The 12363-nt window shown below is 36.4% G+C and overlaps 1 protein-coding gene across 2 annotated transcripts in view; it reads right to left on the bottom strand.

Moving 5' to 3' along the window:
- TAOK1 (TAO kinase 1) overlaps positions 1 to 12363 on the bottom strand; it is a 160981-nt gene that overhangs the window by 95965 nt on the left and 52653 nt on the right. The window contains exon 2 of one of the 2 annotated variants that reach the window (XM_032848450.1): positions 4837 to 4897. The exons of the other annotated variant lie outside the window; for it this stretch is intronic. The gene's annotated coding sequence lies outside the window, so the exon portion shown is untranslated. The remainder of the gene's footprint in view (positions 1 to 4836; positions 4898 to 12363) is intronic. 2 annotated transcript variants of the gene reach the window in all.

Genomic DNA, 12363 nt, shown 5'->3' on the forward strand with positions numbered 1-12363 from the left:
ACTGTACGTAAGTACTAGAAATAAGTAAGTTCCTCCATAATCAAGGATTGAGGAAACTTCCTATGATCCAAATCCAAAACAACAACAAAGACTGATATATATTTAACAATACAAAAAAGAAAACTTGGAATGAGGGGCCATGGAAAAGGATACTCCAAACAAAAAGAAGATAAACTTGGGGGGAAAGTTCAAAACTTATGTTTACAAAGGGTTAATATCCCTAATATGTAAAAAGTTAAAAAAAAAAAAAAAAGAAGACAATCAGATACCCTTAATATCTGAAAAGTTCCTGAAAATAGCAAAGAATAAATACAGGAGATATGCATAGTTCACAGAAAAAAAAATTGCACTTCAGTTAATGACTTCAAAAGATTAAATTGCTTAGGGGTGCCTGAATGGCTTAGTTGGTTAGGCATCTGCCTTCAGCTGGGGTCATGATCTCAGGTTCCTGGGATCTAACCCCATGTCAGGCTCCCTGCTCAATGAGGAGTCTGCTTCTCCCTCTGCCTCCCCACTCCCCCCACCCCCGCTTGTGCTCTCTTTCTCTCACTCACTCTCTCTCTCTCTCTCTCTTGCTCTCTCTCAAATAAATGAATAAAAGCTTTAAAAAAAATGAAATTGCTTAAATCTAACCACGCCAAGTAAGAGAAATACAAATTAAAACTATACTAAGATTTCATTTTATACCTATCAGAAAGGCAAAAATTCACCACATGCTGATGGTGGAGTGAAGGGAAATATACATACACTCATCCATTAATAGCAGTAATGAAAAAACAGTGTAAGCCCTATGGAGAAAAGTCTAGCAAATACATATATGCACTTACCATTTCCCATAATAATACCACTTTAAGGAATGAGTACCAAAGATAAAGAAAACATAAGAAATGATAAATGCATAAGGTCAGGAATTAGAAATCATTACGTGGGACTGTAAAATGGTACAACCATTTTGGAGAACTGTTTAGCAGATGCTTATCAAGAAAAATAAACATTTACTATTTGAAGGAGCAATTCCTAAACTAGTTGTCTCATTTATTCGAAGAAAAGAAAATACAGGCACATAAAAACTCGCACATAGTAGCTTTATTCATAGTAGTCCAAAACTACAAATAATACAAATGTCTATCAACAAATAAATGTGTAACAGAATTGTGTTATACTCACACAATGAAATACTATTCACTTCAATAAAAACGAATAAACTACTGATACACATAGGAACACAAATGAGTAATGAGTATCAAAAGCATTATGCTGACTCAGTAAAAGAAGCCACAAACAAGAATACACACTTTATGATTCACCTGATAAATTCTCAAACAGGCAAAACTAGTCTAAAGTAATAGATCCATGGATACTTGGTGCAGGTATGGGAGACAAAGGGGCCCAAACGAGCTTCTAGAAATAATAGAAAGTTCTATATCTTGAGGTAGTGAATTATGTAAGTATATACACTTGTATCAAGTACTATATTATGTAACTGGGTCATAAAACTCCAACTGAACACATAAAATGGATACATTTCACTATACAGAAAGTATACTTCAATGAAATTAACTTTAAAAAATTAAATGGCTTAGGGGCGCCTGGGTGGCTCAGTGGATTAAAGCCTCTGCCTTTGGCTCGGGTCATGATCCCAGGGTCCTGGGATGGAGCCCCATATCGGGCTCTCTGCTCAGCAGGGAGCCTGCTTCCTCCCCTCTCTCTTTCTGCCTGCCTCTCTGCCTACTTGTGATCTCTGTCAAATAAATAAATAAAAATCTTTAAAAAAAATTAAATGGCTTAAATCTAAGTACCATATACACATATATAAAATCTAAGTACCAATGGTGCCTGGGTGGCTTAGGTTAAGTGTCTGCCTTCGGCTGAGGTCATGATCCCAGGTTCCTGGAATAGACCCCATGTCTGGCTCCTTGCTCAGGGAGGAGCCTGCTTCTCCCTCTCCTCCCCCTGCCTCTGCTTGGGGCTCTCCCTGCTTGTTCCCGCTCTCTCTGTGCCAAATAAGTAAAGTTCTTTTTTTAAAAATCTAAGTACCATATATACGCTCTCTTGTATGTGCACTCTCTCTATATAGTGCAAATTTATGAACAAGGTATAGAAGGATATGTACTAAATAGTTAATATTCTCTGTGATAAAGTATAGCCATGAAAAGCATTACTTGTTAGTCTACACATTTGTATTCTCTGAATTTTTATAGCTACTGTTTTTGTAATTTTAAGAAATTTACTTACATTGTACTTTAAATTTGAGAAAAATTAAGAAAGAACATTTTTAGAACTAGAATATTTATTCTGACTAGGGAGAACAACCAAAAGGCTATCTGCACTTTTTTTAATTCACAAAAGATTTATGCATTTTACAATTTTGTATGTCAAAAAAAGTTGAGTCACACAAAAACTGAAACTTACAGAGCAAACACAATTAAGGATTAACATTTCTTAAATATATAGTTATCATTCAAATCACTCAGGAAGTAGCTAATTCACCAACATATAAATACATGGCCAAAGGATATATGTCAGCACTCCATAAACAGGTAATATGAATTAATGGGGAGGGGAGCCTGGGTGGCTTAGGGGGTTAAAGCATCTGCCTTCAGCTCAGGTCATGATCCCAGAGTCCTGGGATAGAGCCCCACATCGGGCTCTCTGCTCAGCATGGAGCCTGCTTCCTCCTCTCTCTCTGCCTGCCTCTCTGCCTACTTGTGATCTCTGTCTGTCAAATAAATAAATAAATAAATATTTTTAAAAATAAATAAATAAATTACTGGAGAGAAGAGTTAAAGCTTGATAGGCACGGCCATGAGTTTTGGATTCTATTTTCCTCCTTTAACTCCTGGCAGCTTTGACCTAAGAGTGGCCTGAATTACAGCAAGGAAACCCATGGAGAAATTCCCTTTATTATTATTATTTTTAATGTAGTACTATGCACACTTTTTTTTAAATTTTTTTTTTTTGTTATTTATTTGACACAGAGAGAGAGGGAGAGAGATCACAAGTAGGCAGAGCATCAGGCAGAGAAGGGGTGGGGGAAGCAGGCTCCCAGCTGAACAGAGAGCCCAATGCAGGGCTTGATCTCAGGACCCTGAGATCATGACCTGAGCTGAAAGCAGAGGTTTAACCCACTGAGCCACCTAGCCGCCCCCAAATTCCCTCCTTCTATCCAAAAGACCAGGAAGAGGAGATCCTGTGATCTAGAGATTGCAGGGGGAAAGGCAATTATTTTCTCTTTTCTCTCCTCAGCTACAGAACAGCACTGTGCAGCAACAGAAAAAAAAAAAAACTGTGAGAAAACCTCTCTTTGGCGAGAAAATCAGAAAACAGTGCCCTGTTGGTCCAAAAATTATCAGGGGAATTCCCATTATTATTTTTTTAAGCTCCTCTCTTCTTTCCCCATTTCACTTAAGGCGATGCCCCGGTGGTGGGGAACTATATAATGCACAGGTCTAAATGCTTAGAGAAAAATCTATCTTTCTGATTCGAAGAACCAGGGAAAAGTCCATTGGGAATTGAAGAGTAAATGGAGGAAAATCATGGAGAAGAGCGAGCTAGAAAAGAGATGCCTAATTCTTTTACTTTGGTATAAACCAAAACAAATACTGATTTGCACTTGTGTAAAGTAGACTAAAAGAAGTGTAGCAAAGGCTAAACTAAAGACAACTAAACTATAGTATAAACCACTGCCAAGTCTCATCCTTTCACTGAGAGGTACAGCACAGGACAAATCCAAAGAGCGCAGCAAAAGTTCTGGAAATAGAACTTGATACTGGAACCACCACTCACAGAAAGTGAGATGGAACTTCCCATTTAAACCAGGTGGTGTCTACTAAAACAAAGAAATCAACAAATCAACGTTCTCTACAATATATTAATAAGACTCAAAAATGACAACGTAATATTCACAATGTCCAAGATAAAATCCAAAAATTACATGCAAAAACAAAACACGCATGCACACGCGCAGATGCATGCACACACACACAAAACTGGTTAATGTGACAAATTATCAAGGGAAGAGAGGACCCACAGATGCCTATGAGATGACTCATGTTGGAATTCTCACACAAAGACTTTTTTTTTAAGATTTTTTTTTTTTTTAATTTGACACAGAGAGAGAGAAATCACAGGAAGCAGGCTCCCTGCTAAGCAGAGAGCCTGATGTGGAGCTCGATCCCAGGACCCTGAGATCATGACCTGAGCCAAAAGCAGAGGCTTAACCCAATGAGCCACCCAGGTGCCCCTTTTTTTTTTTAAAGATTTTATTTATTTGACACAGAGAGACACAGCAAGAGAGGGAACAAAAGCAGAGGGTGTGGGAGAGGGAGAAGCAGGCTTCCTACTGAGCAGGGAGCCCCATGAGGGGCTTGATCTAGGATTATGACCTGAGCTGAAGGCAGGTGCTTAACGACTGAGCCACCCAGGCATTCCTACACAAAGACTTTAAAGCAGTTATTATAACCATAACAAATGAGGTAATGGTTAACACTCTGGAAACAACTGAAAAGACGTAAGTTCTTAGAGAAATAAAAAAAAAAAATTAAATCATATGAATAATTTAGAAATGAAAAATACAGTATCATAAATGAGGGGCACCTGGCTGGCACAGTCTGTACAGCATGTAACTCCTGATCTTGGGGTAGTGAGTTCAAACCGCACGATGGGCATATTACTTACTTAAAAAAAAAAAAAAGAAACAAAACAAAACAAAACAAAAAAACCTCATTACATGGGCTCAACTGCTCAACAGAGATGACAGAAAAAAGAGTCAGAAAACATTAAGACAGAAATTAATGAAACTAAAAAACAGAGAGAAAAAAGACTGAAAGAACTCACTAGAGCCATAGTGACTTGTTGGACAGCATCAAATTGTCTACGTTTCAAACCACTAGTATTACTGAGGAGAGGAAAAATAAATTGGTAAGGAAAAAAAATTTTTTTGTAATGTCTGAAAACTTCACAGATTCAACAAAAGACATAAATTTAGAGATTTGAGAAGCTCAACAAACCCCAAACAGGACAAATTCAAAAGAATATCAGGTTAGACACACCTGCTCACAATGTTAGAAAAAGATAAACTAAATTTGAATGACAAGAGATTTTGTGTAAAAAAAAAAAAAAGTCCACAGAAAGTGGAATAATATCTTTAAGATTATAAAAGGAAAGAACTACCAATGCAGAACATAACTCTTTATCTAGCAGAAGTCTTCTACAGGAATGAGGGGGGTGGATTCTTACATGATACAAAACTAAGAGAATCTGTTACCAGCAGACCTACCTTAAAATAAATGCATAATGTTAAACAAAAGAGAGCTAGGGTAGCTACATTAGTATCAGACAAAATAGACCTCAGAACTAAGAAAGTCACAAGGGATAAAGAGAAACATTAAATGATGTTATTCCATTCATCAAATCCCAAATCTATCTTCACCTGACAAAAGAGCGTCAAAGTCATGAAGCAAAATTGGTACAACAGAAAAGAGAAATAAAACAAGTTTATAATAATACTAGGAAACTCCACAATCCTCTCGCAGAAATTTAAAGAAATAGTAGTCTGAAAATAAACAGAACAACATTATCAACCAAGTTCACCTCATGACATTTCTAGAATACTCTACCTGATTCTACATTCTTCTCAAGAGCACCCATCAATTCAAGAATTGATATTCACACCAAGACAGATTACATTCTGGGCCATTAAACAAATCTTAACAAGCATAAAAAATTTTTATTCATACAAAATACATTATCTGACCATAGTGCAATTACATTTAAGATTAGCAACAAAGATATGACTTCTTTTTTTTAAAGATATTATTTATTTATTTGTCAGAGAGAGAGAGAGCTCTAACAAGCAGGGGGAGCTTCAGGCAGAGGGAGAAGCAGGCTCCCTGCTAAGCAAGGAGCCCAACACAAAGAGCTCTTGGGATCATGACCTGAGTTGAAGGTAGACGGTTAATCCACTGAACCAACCAGGTATCCCCCAAAATATAACTTTTTTTAAAACCCACAAAATTTGGAACTTAAATACATACTTCTACATAATCCATGAGTCAATAAAAAAAGTTTAAAGGGAAATTAGGAAAGAATACAAATTGGGGAACCTGGCTGGCTCAGTCTAAAGAGCATACAACTCTTGGTTTTAGGATTATGAGTTCAGGCCCCACATTCATTGTAGAGATTACTTAAAAATAGAATTAAAAAAAGAATATAGGGGCACCTGAGTGGCTCAGTGGGTTAAAGCCTCTGCCTTCAGCTCAGGTCATGATCCCAGGGTCCTGGGATCAAGCCCCACATCACACTCTCTGCTCGGCAGGGAACCTGCTTACTCCTCTCTCTCTCTCTCTGCCTGCCTCTCTGCCTACTTGTGATCTCTGTCAAATAAATAAATAAAATCTTTAAAAAAATACAAATTGAATCAAAGTAAAAATACAACATTAAATTTGCAGGATACAACTAATACAGTGCATACATAGAAATTTAAGGCACTAAATCTATATTGCGGGGAAAAAGATTTCAAATAATCTATGCCTCTATCTTAAGAATCTAGAGAGGGGCACCTGGATGGCTCAGTCAGTTAAGCGTCCAATTCTCTTGATCTCAGTTCAGACCTTGATCTCAGGGTTGTGAGTTCAAGCCCTATACTGGGCTCCACACTGGGCATGTAGCTTACATTAAAACAAACAAACAAACAAAAAAAAAACCTAGTAAGAGAAAAGCAAATAAAACCAAACAAAGGGGCACCTGAGTGGCGCAATTGGTTAAGCAACAGGCTCTTGGTTTCGGCTCAGGTAGTGATCTCAGGGTGGTAAGAGCAAGCCCCATGTAGGGCTCCATGCTTAGTTCAGAGTCTGCTTGAGATTCTCTCGCCCTCTGCCTCTCCCCACCTCTCTAAAATAAATAAATGAATAAATCTTTTTTAAAAAACCCAAAAAATAAATATAAAAAAGGAAATATTAAAGAAACAGACTAGAAATCAATGAAATTAGAAAACAAAAAGCCAATATAGAAAATCAGTAAAACCAAGAGATGGTTCCTTTGGGTAATTAAAATAACTCAACAAAACTGAAAGATCTCTGCCAAACTAACCAAGGAAAACAAGAATAGACACAAATGAGCAAAAACAGAATTCAAAGGGGAAATATTACTACATACTCTGAGAACACTGAAAGAATAGCTCTGAGTTCCTGAATTTAATTCACCATTCTAAACAAACTGAAGAAAAAAGAAACACATGATCATATCAACAGAAGCAGAAAAGGACTTTGACAAATCCAACATCCATTTATAATAAAAATGTTAAAAAAAAACAAAACTAGTATTAGAAGGGAACATCACTGGGATGCCTTGGTGGCTCCGTTGGTTAAGCGTCTACCTTCAGCTCAAGTCATGATCCTGGGATCAAGTCTCTGATTGGGCTCCTTGGTTAGCAGGGAGCCTTCTTCTCTCTGCCTGCTGCTCCCCCTGCTGTGTGTGCTCTCCCTCCTTCTCTCTCTCTCACACAAATAAATAAATAAATAAGTAAAATCTTTAAAAAAATAAAAAGGGGGGGGAACATCATTAATCTCACTAAGGGTATCTACAAAAAACCTACAGCTAACATCATAACGATTAAAGGCTAAAAGATTTTCCCTAATGATGAGAAACTAAGTAAGGATGTTTATTCTAATCATTCCTCTTCAACATCACACTAGAAGTTCAGTCCATGCCATAAAGAAAAGAAAAAGAAAAGATACGTAATAGAAAGAAAAAAAACTCTCTAGTTGTTGACATGACTGTCTGCATGAAAAAATCCCAAGGAATATAAAAACAGTAAAAGAAGGGGCGCCTGGGTGGCTCAGTGGGTTAAAGCCTCTGTCTTTAGCTCAGGTCATGATCCCTGGATCCTGGGATCGAGCCCCACATAGCACTCTCTGCTCAGCAGGGAACCTGCTTCCCTCTCTCTCTCTCTCTGCCTGCCTCTCTCCTACGTGTGATCTCTGTCAAATAAATAAATAAAATCTTAAAAAAAATGAACAGTGAAAGAAGAAAAATATTTAGATATGTCTAAAAATATTTGGATAGAATTTATATAGTAAGAACAATAAATGCGGTGCCTAGCTGGCTCAGAGCGTGGAACTCTTCAGGGTCATGAGTCAAAGCCCCATACCGGGTGTAGACCTTACTTAAAAAAAGAAAAAAGAGAAAGGGAAAAAAATTAAATGGAGAGATATACTATGTTAATGGACTATATGATTCAATACTGTTATAAGGTCATCTACCCAAATTGGTCCAAAAATTCGTTGATTCATAGATTCAATACGTCAGGCAAAATTCAACAGAACATTTTTTCCTGTAGATATCAACAAGGGAATTCTAAAATGTACATGAAAAGGCAAAGAACCAAATTAGTCAAAACAATTTTTAAAAAGCAGTATAGAGTTGAGGGACTCACACTAACAGATTTCAAAACCTAACACAAAGCTACAATAATCAAGATGGTGTAGTAATGATGAAAGGATAGACACACAGTCCAATGAAACAAAGGAGAAGTTCAGAAACAGACCCTCACGAATATGGTCAACTGATTTTTGACAAAGGTATAATAGAGAAAAGATCTCTTTTGAAAATGGCACCACAGTAATTAGACATCCATATGCATAAAAATGAACTTTGCCTCATACCTTAAAGAAAAATTAACTCAAAACGGTCCATTTATCTCGATGCAAAAAATTAACACGTAACACACAACATTTAGAAAACAACACAGGAGAAAAATCATTGCAACCTTAGTCAAGGAGTTCCTAGATACAACACCAAAAGTGTAATCCATAAAAAGGGCAAAATTGATATGGACTTCACCAAAATTAAAAACCTTTACTCTTGCAAATGACACTTTTAAAAGAATGAAAGTCAAGCCAAAGGCTGCTAAAAATTTTTCAAATCCTGTATCTGAAAAAGCATTTGTATCTGAAATCCATAAAGAACTCTCGAAACTCAATAATGGGTACAGAAATGCACACTTAGATGATGAAACTATAAAGAAACTCCCAGAAGTTTTTACTATAAAAATGTCAGGATAGTAGTTACTTTAGGAAAAAGAAGGGGCTGTGATTAGGCTGAGACATAAGAAAGAACATCTAGAATGGCTAGCAAAGTTCCATTTCTTGCCTTAGATAGTGATTACAATGTAATTCTATTTATAATTAATTAAGCTATATGTTTGCCAAATTTCTGGATCTGTCTGATCTTATAATAAAAAGAATGAAAACAAAAATTATACATACTGTAGTTTTCACAAAGAAGGCAATACAACAAAGTGGTATAGATTATATTTGGGTAGTTACAGCCTGTATTATGGACAACATTCAAAGTCTATACTCTCCTTATGTTCCAAAATTCCAAAGATAATCACATGTTCAACTTCCACAACCAGAAAAAAAGATAAAGAAAAAATATCCACCATTTGCGTATTCTTTAGGCTGTGAGAAGACAGAAAAAAATGAAAAATCAGATGAATGCAAGTAAGAGAACTCCAGCAATGTTAGAAACTCCTGAAACATTCCACTACACTGTTAGGCTAGAGTTTATAGTAGCCATTGCATAACTGCTTTTCTATACGTCTTCAAATTCCCAAAAGTAAAGTACTTTATTTTTTTAAATTTTATTTATTTATTCGACAGACAGAGATCAAAGGTAGACAGAGAGGCTGACAGAGAGAGAGGGGGAAGCAGGCTCCCTGCCAAGCAGAAAGCCCGATCGATGCAGGGCTTGATCCCAGGACCCTGAGATCACAACTGGAGCCGAAGGCAGAAGCTTAACCCACTGAGCCGCCCAGGTGCCCCTAAAGTACTCTATTTTAAAACTTAGCACCATCTTGGCTGCCCTGCCCCCATTCAGAATACTGCTACAACAGAGTCATCAATGTTAAAACTGACTAAGGCACTTGGATTTGAGTCTTGGTCATTTAAAAAATCTGCCATGAATACAGGAAAAGGAACAGCACAGAGGAGCTTTCACAGCAACCCTAATCATAAAACTCCATAATTTCTCCAGTAGTCTAAAAATGAGCACTAGGTACATGAATACCCAACATACAGGACTAATACAGCTAGATAAACTGCAAGTCAGGTTTAAAAGATATATTTATAGTAAGTTCTTAAAGATATTATGAGACTATACATGCAATCTTCTTTAAAAAAAACAAACAGGCTGTTAGGTTACATTTTTAAAATATCTAATCTCTTAGTAGGGTAAAAATATCATTACAGTAACTTATATCCTTCTTACTAAAAGATCTGTAAAATGAAAGTAACAATCCTATAAAGAGCAAATGAGATCATCTTTGTATCTGGTTCCACAAAAAACAGACCAAAGAAGCTTATCATTTACTAGGTTATTTAGGGTTGAATATAAAAGATATAAACAATTTTTATGGTTTTGTACCATTTTATTCAATCCCAAAACATTTATCTAAGAAAGCCCAAAGAAACTAGAGTAAAAAATCCAATATAATTTATTTTAAAAACTCAGATCAAATTATGATTTTCAGAATCAAGCAACTGTTGCACATTTGTAAAACAAAGTCAAATAACTGACAATAACATCAGTCAAAGCAACAGAAAGATGATGGGGGAAGGGTACTGGTAATCAGAGCATATTCAGTATTACTTGAGAAATGCTCCTTGGATGAACAGTGATGAGGTCATGCTATTCCATCTTTTAAGAACCTTCAGATTTTCACAAAAAGGACATTGTTGGTCTTAAGCAACTGCTTCAATACCATTAAGCCCTTTTCCCTACATCTGTTAATCAGAGGGCTCAGGCTTAGAAAATAGCCAACTCAGTCAAACATTTAATCCCTTTAGAGAAAGAAAAATTGTCCCTTTACACAGTCTAACTGGAACAAGAATACACAGATAAAATGATAAGACTGTATAGTTAAGGACTTTCTTTAAAAGAATATTACCTTATCTCTCCTTAAAAATTTTTAAAAAGATACATGTATTTGGGGAACAAAACTTTTGAAAGGTAGAAAGGATTCACAAGAAAAATAGTAAGTCTCCCAAGTACCCCTATTTCTGAGATATCCTCGCATAGATTACCTGTGCGTGATGTTAATAACTCTACAATGGTCTCCAAGTGTTCAAGTGAAAAAAAGCTGCACATACCTCATTTTAAATCAAAAGCTAGAAATGATTAAGCTAAATGAGGAAGGTTTGTCGAAAGCAAAGAAAGGCTAAGAGCGAGAACTCTTGTGACAAAAAGCCAAGTTATGAAAAGGAAAGCAAAGGAAAAGTTCTTGAAGGAAATTAAAAGTGTTACTCTAGTGAACACATGAACGGTAAGAAAGGGAAACCACTTTATTGCTGATACGAAGAAAGGCCTTTTTGGGGTTGTTGGTTTTTTGATATACTGCTCTTGTTCCCTTTTTTTTCAGTATAGTTGACATACATATTAGTTTCAGGGGCACAACATAATTGATTCAACAAGTCTATTCATTATTCTATGCTCACCACAAGTGTAGCTGCCTACTATCTGTCACCATAGAAAACTACTATAATACCACTGACTATATTCCCTATGTTATATCCTCTGTCCCTATGACTTATTCATTCCATAACTGGAAGCCTATATGACCCACTCTCTGGTTTACCCATTTTGCCCATTCCACCACAAACTCCTCTCTGGCAACTGCCAATTTATTCTCTGTATTTATGGGTTTGTTCCTGCTTTTTGTCAGCTTGTTTATTCATTTCTATATTTCACGTACAAGTGAAATCATGTTATTTGTCTTTCTCTGACGTATTTCATATAGCATTATACCCTCTAGGTCCATCTATGATGTTACAAATAACAAGATCTCATTCTTTTCTACAGCTAAGTAATATACCATTATATATGTATGCCACATCTTCTTTATCCATTCATCTCTTGATGGATACTTGGGAGTGCTTCCGTATCTTGCCTACTGTAAATAATGCTGCAGTAAGCACAAGGATGCATGTATCTTTATAATTAGTGTTTTCTTTTTTCTTTTTTTTTTTTTTTTTTTGGCTAAATACCCAGTAGTGGAATTACTGATCATATGGTATTCCTAGTTTTAATTTTTTGAGGAATTTCCACAGTGGTTGCACCAGTTTTACATTCCCATCAACAGTGTACAAGGGTTCCTTTTTTCCCCACATCCTCACCAACACCTGTTATTTCTTGTCTTTTTTTTTTTTTTTAAGTGATCTCTAAACTCAATGTGGGGCTCAAACTCACAACCCCAAGACTGAGTCACATGTTCCACCGACTGAGCCAGCCAGGTGCACCAATTTCTTGTCTTTTGGATGCTAGCCATTCTGATGAGTGTGAGGTAATATCTCATTGTGGTTTTGA

Source organism: Lontra canadensis, unplaced genomic scaffold (genome assembly GCF_010015895.1).
Source record: "Lontra canadensis isolate GAN:19392208 unplaced genomic scaffold, GSC_riverotter_1.0 scaffold204, whole genome shotgun sequence".
Lineage (NCBI taxonomy): Eukaryota > Metazoa > Chordata > Mammalia > Carnivora > Mustelidae > Lontra > Lontra canadensis.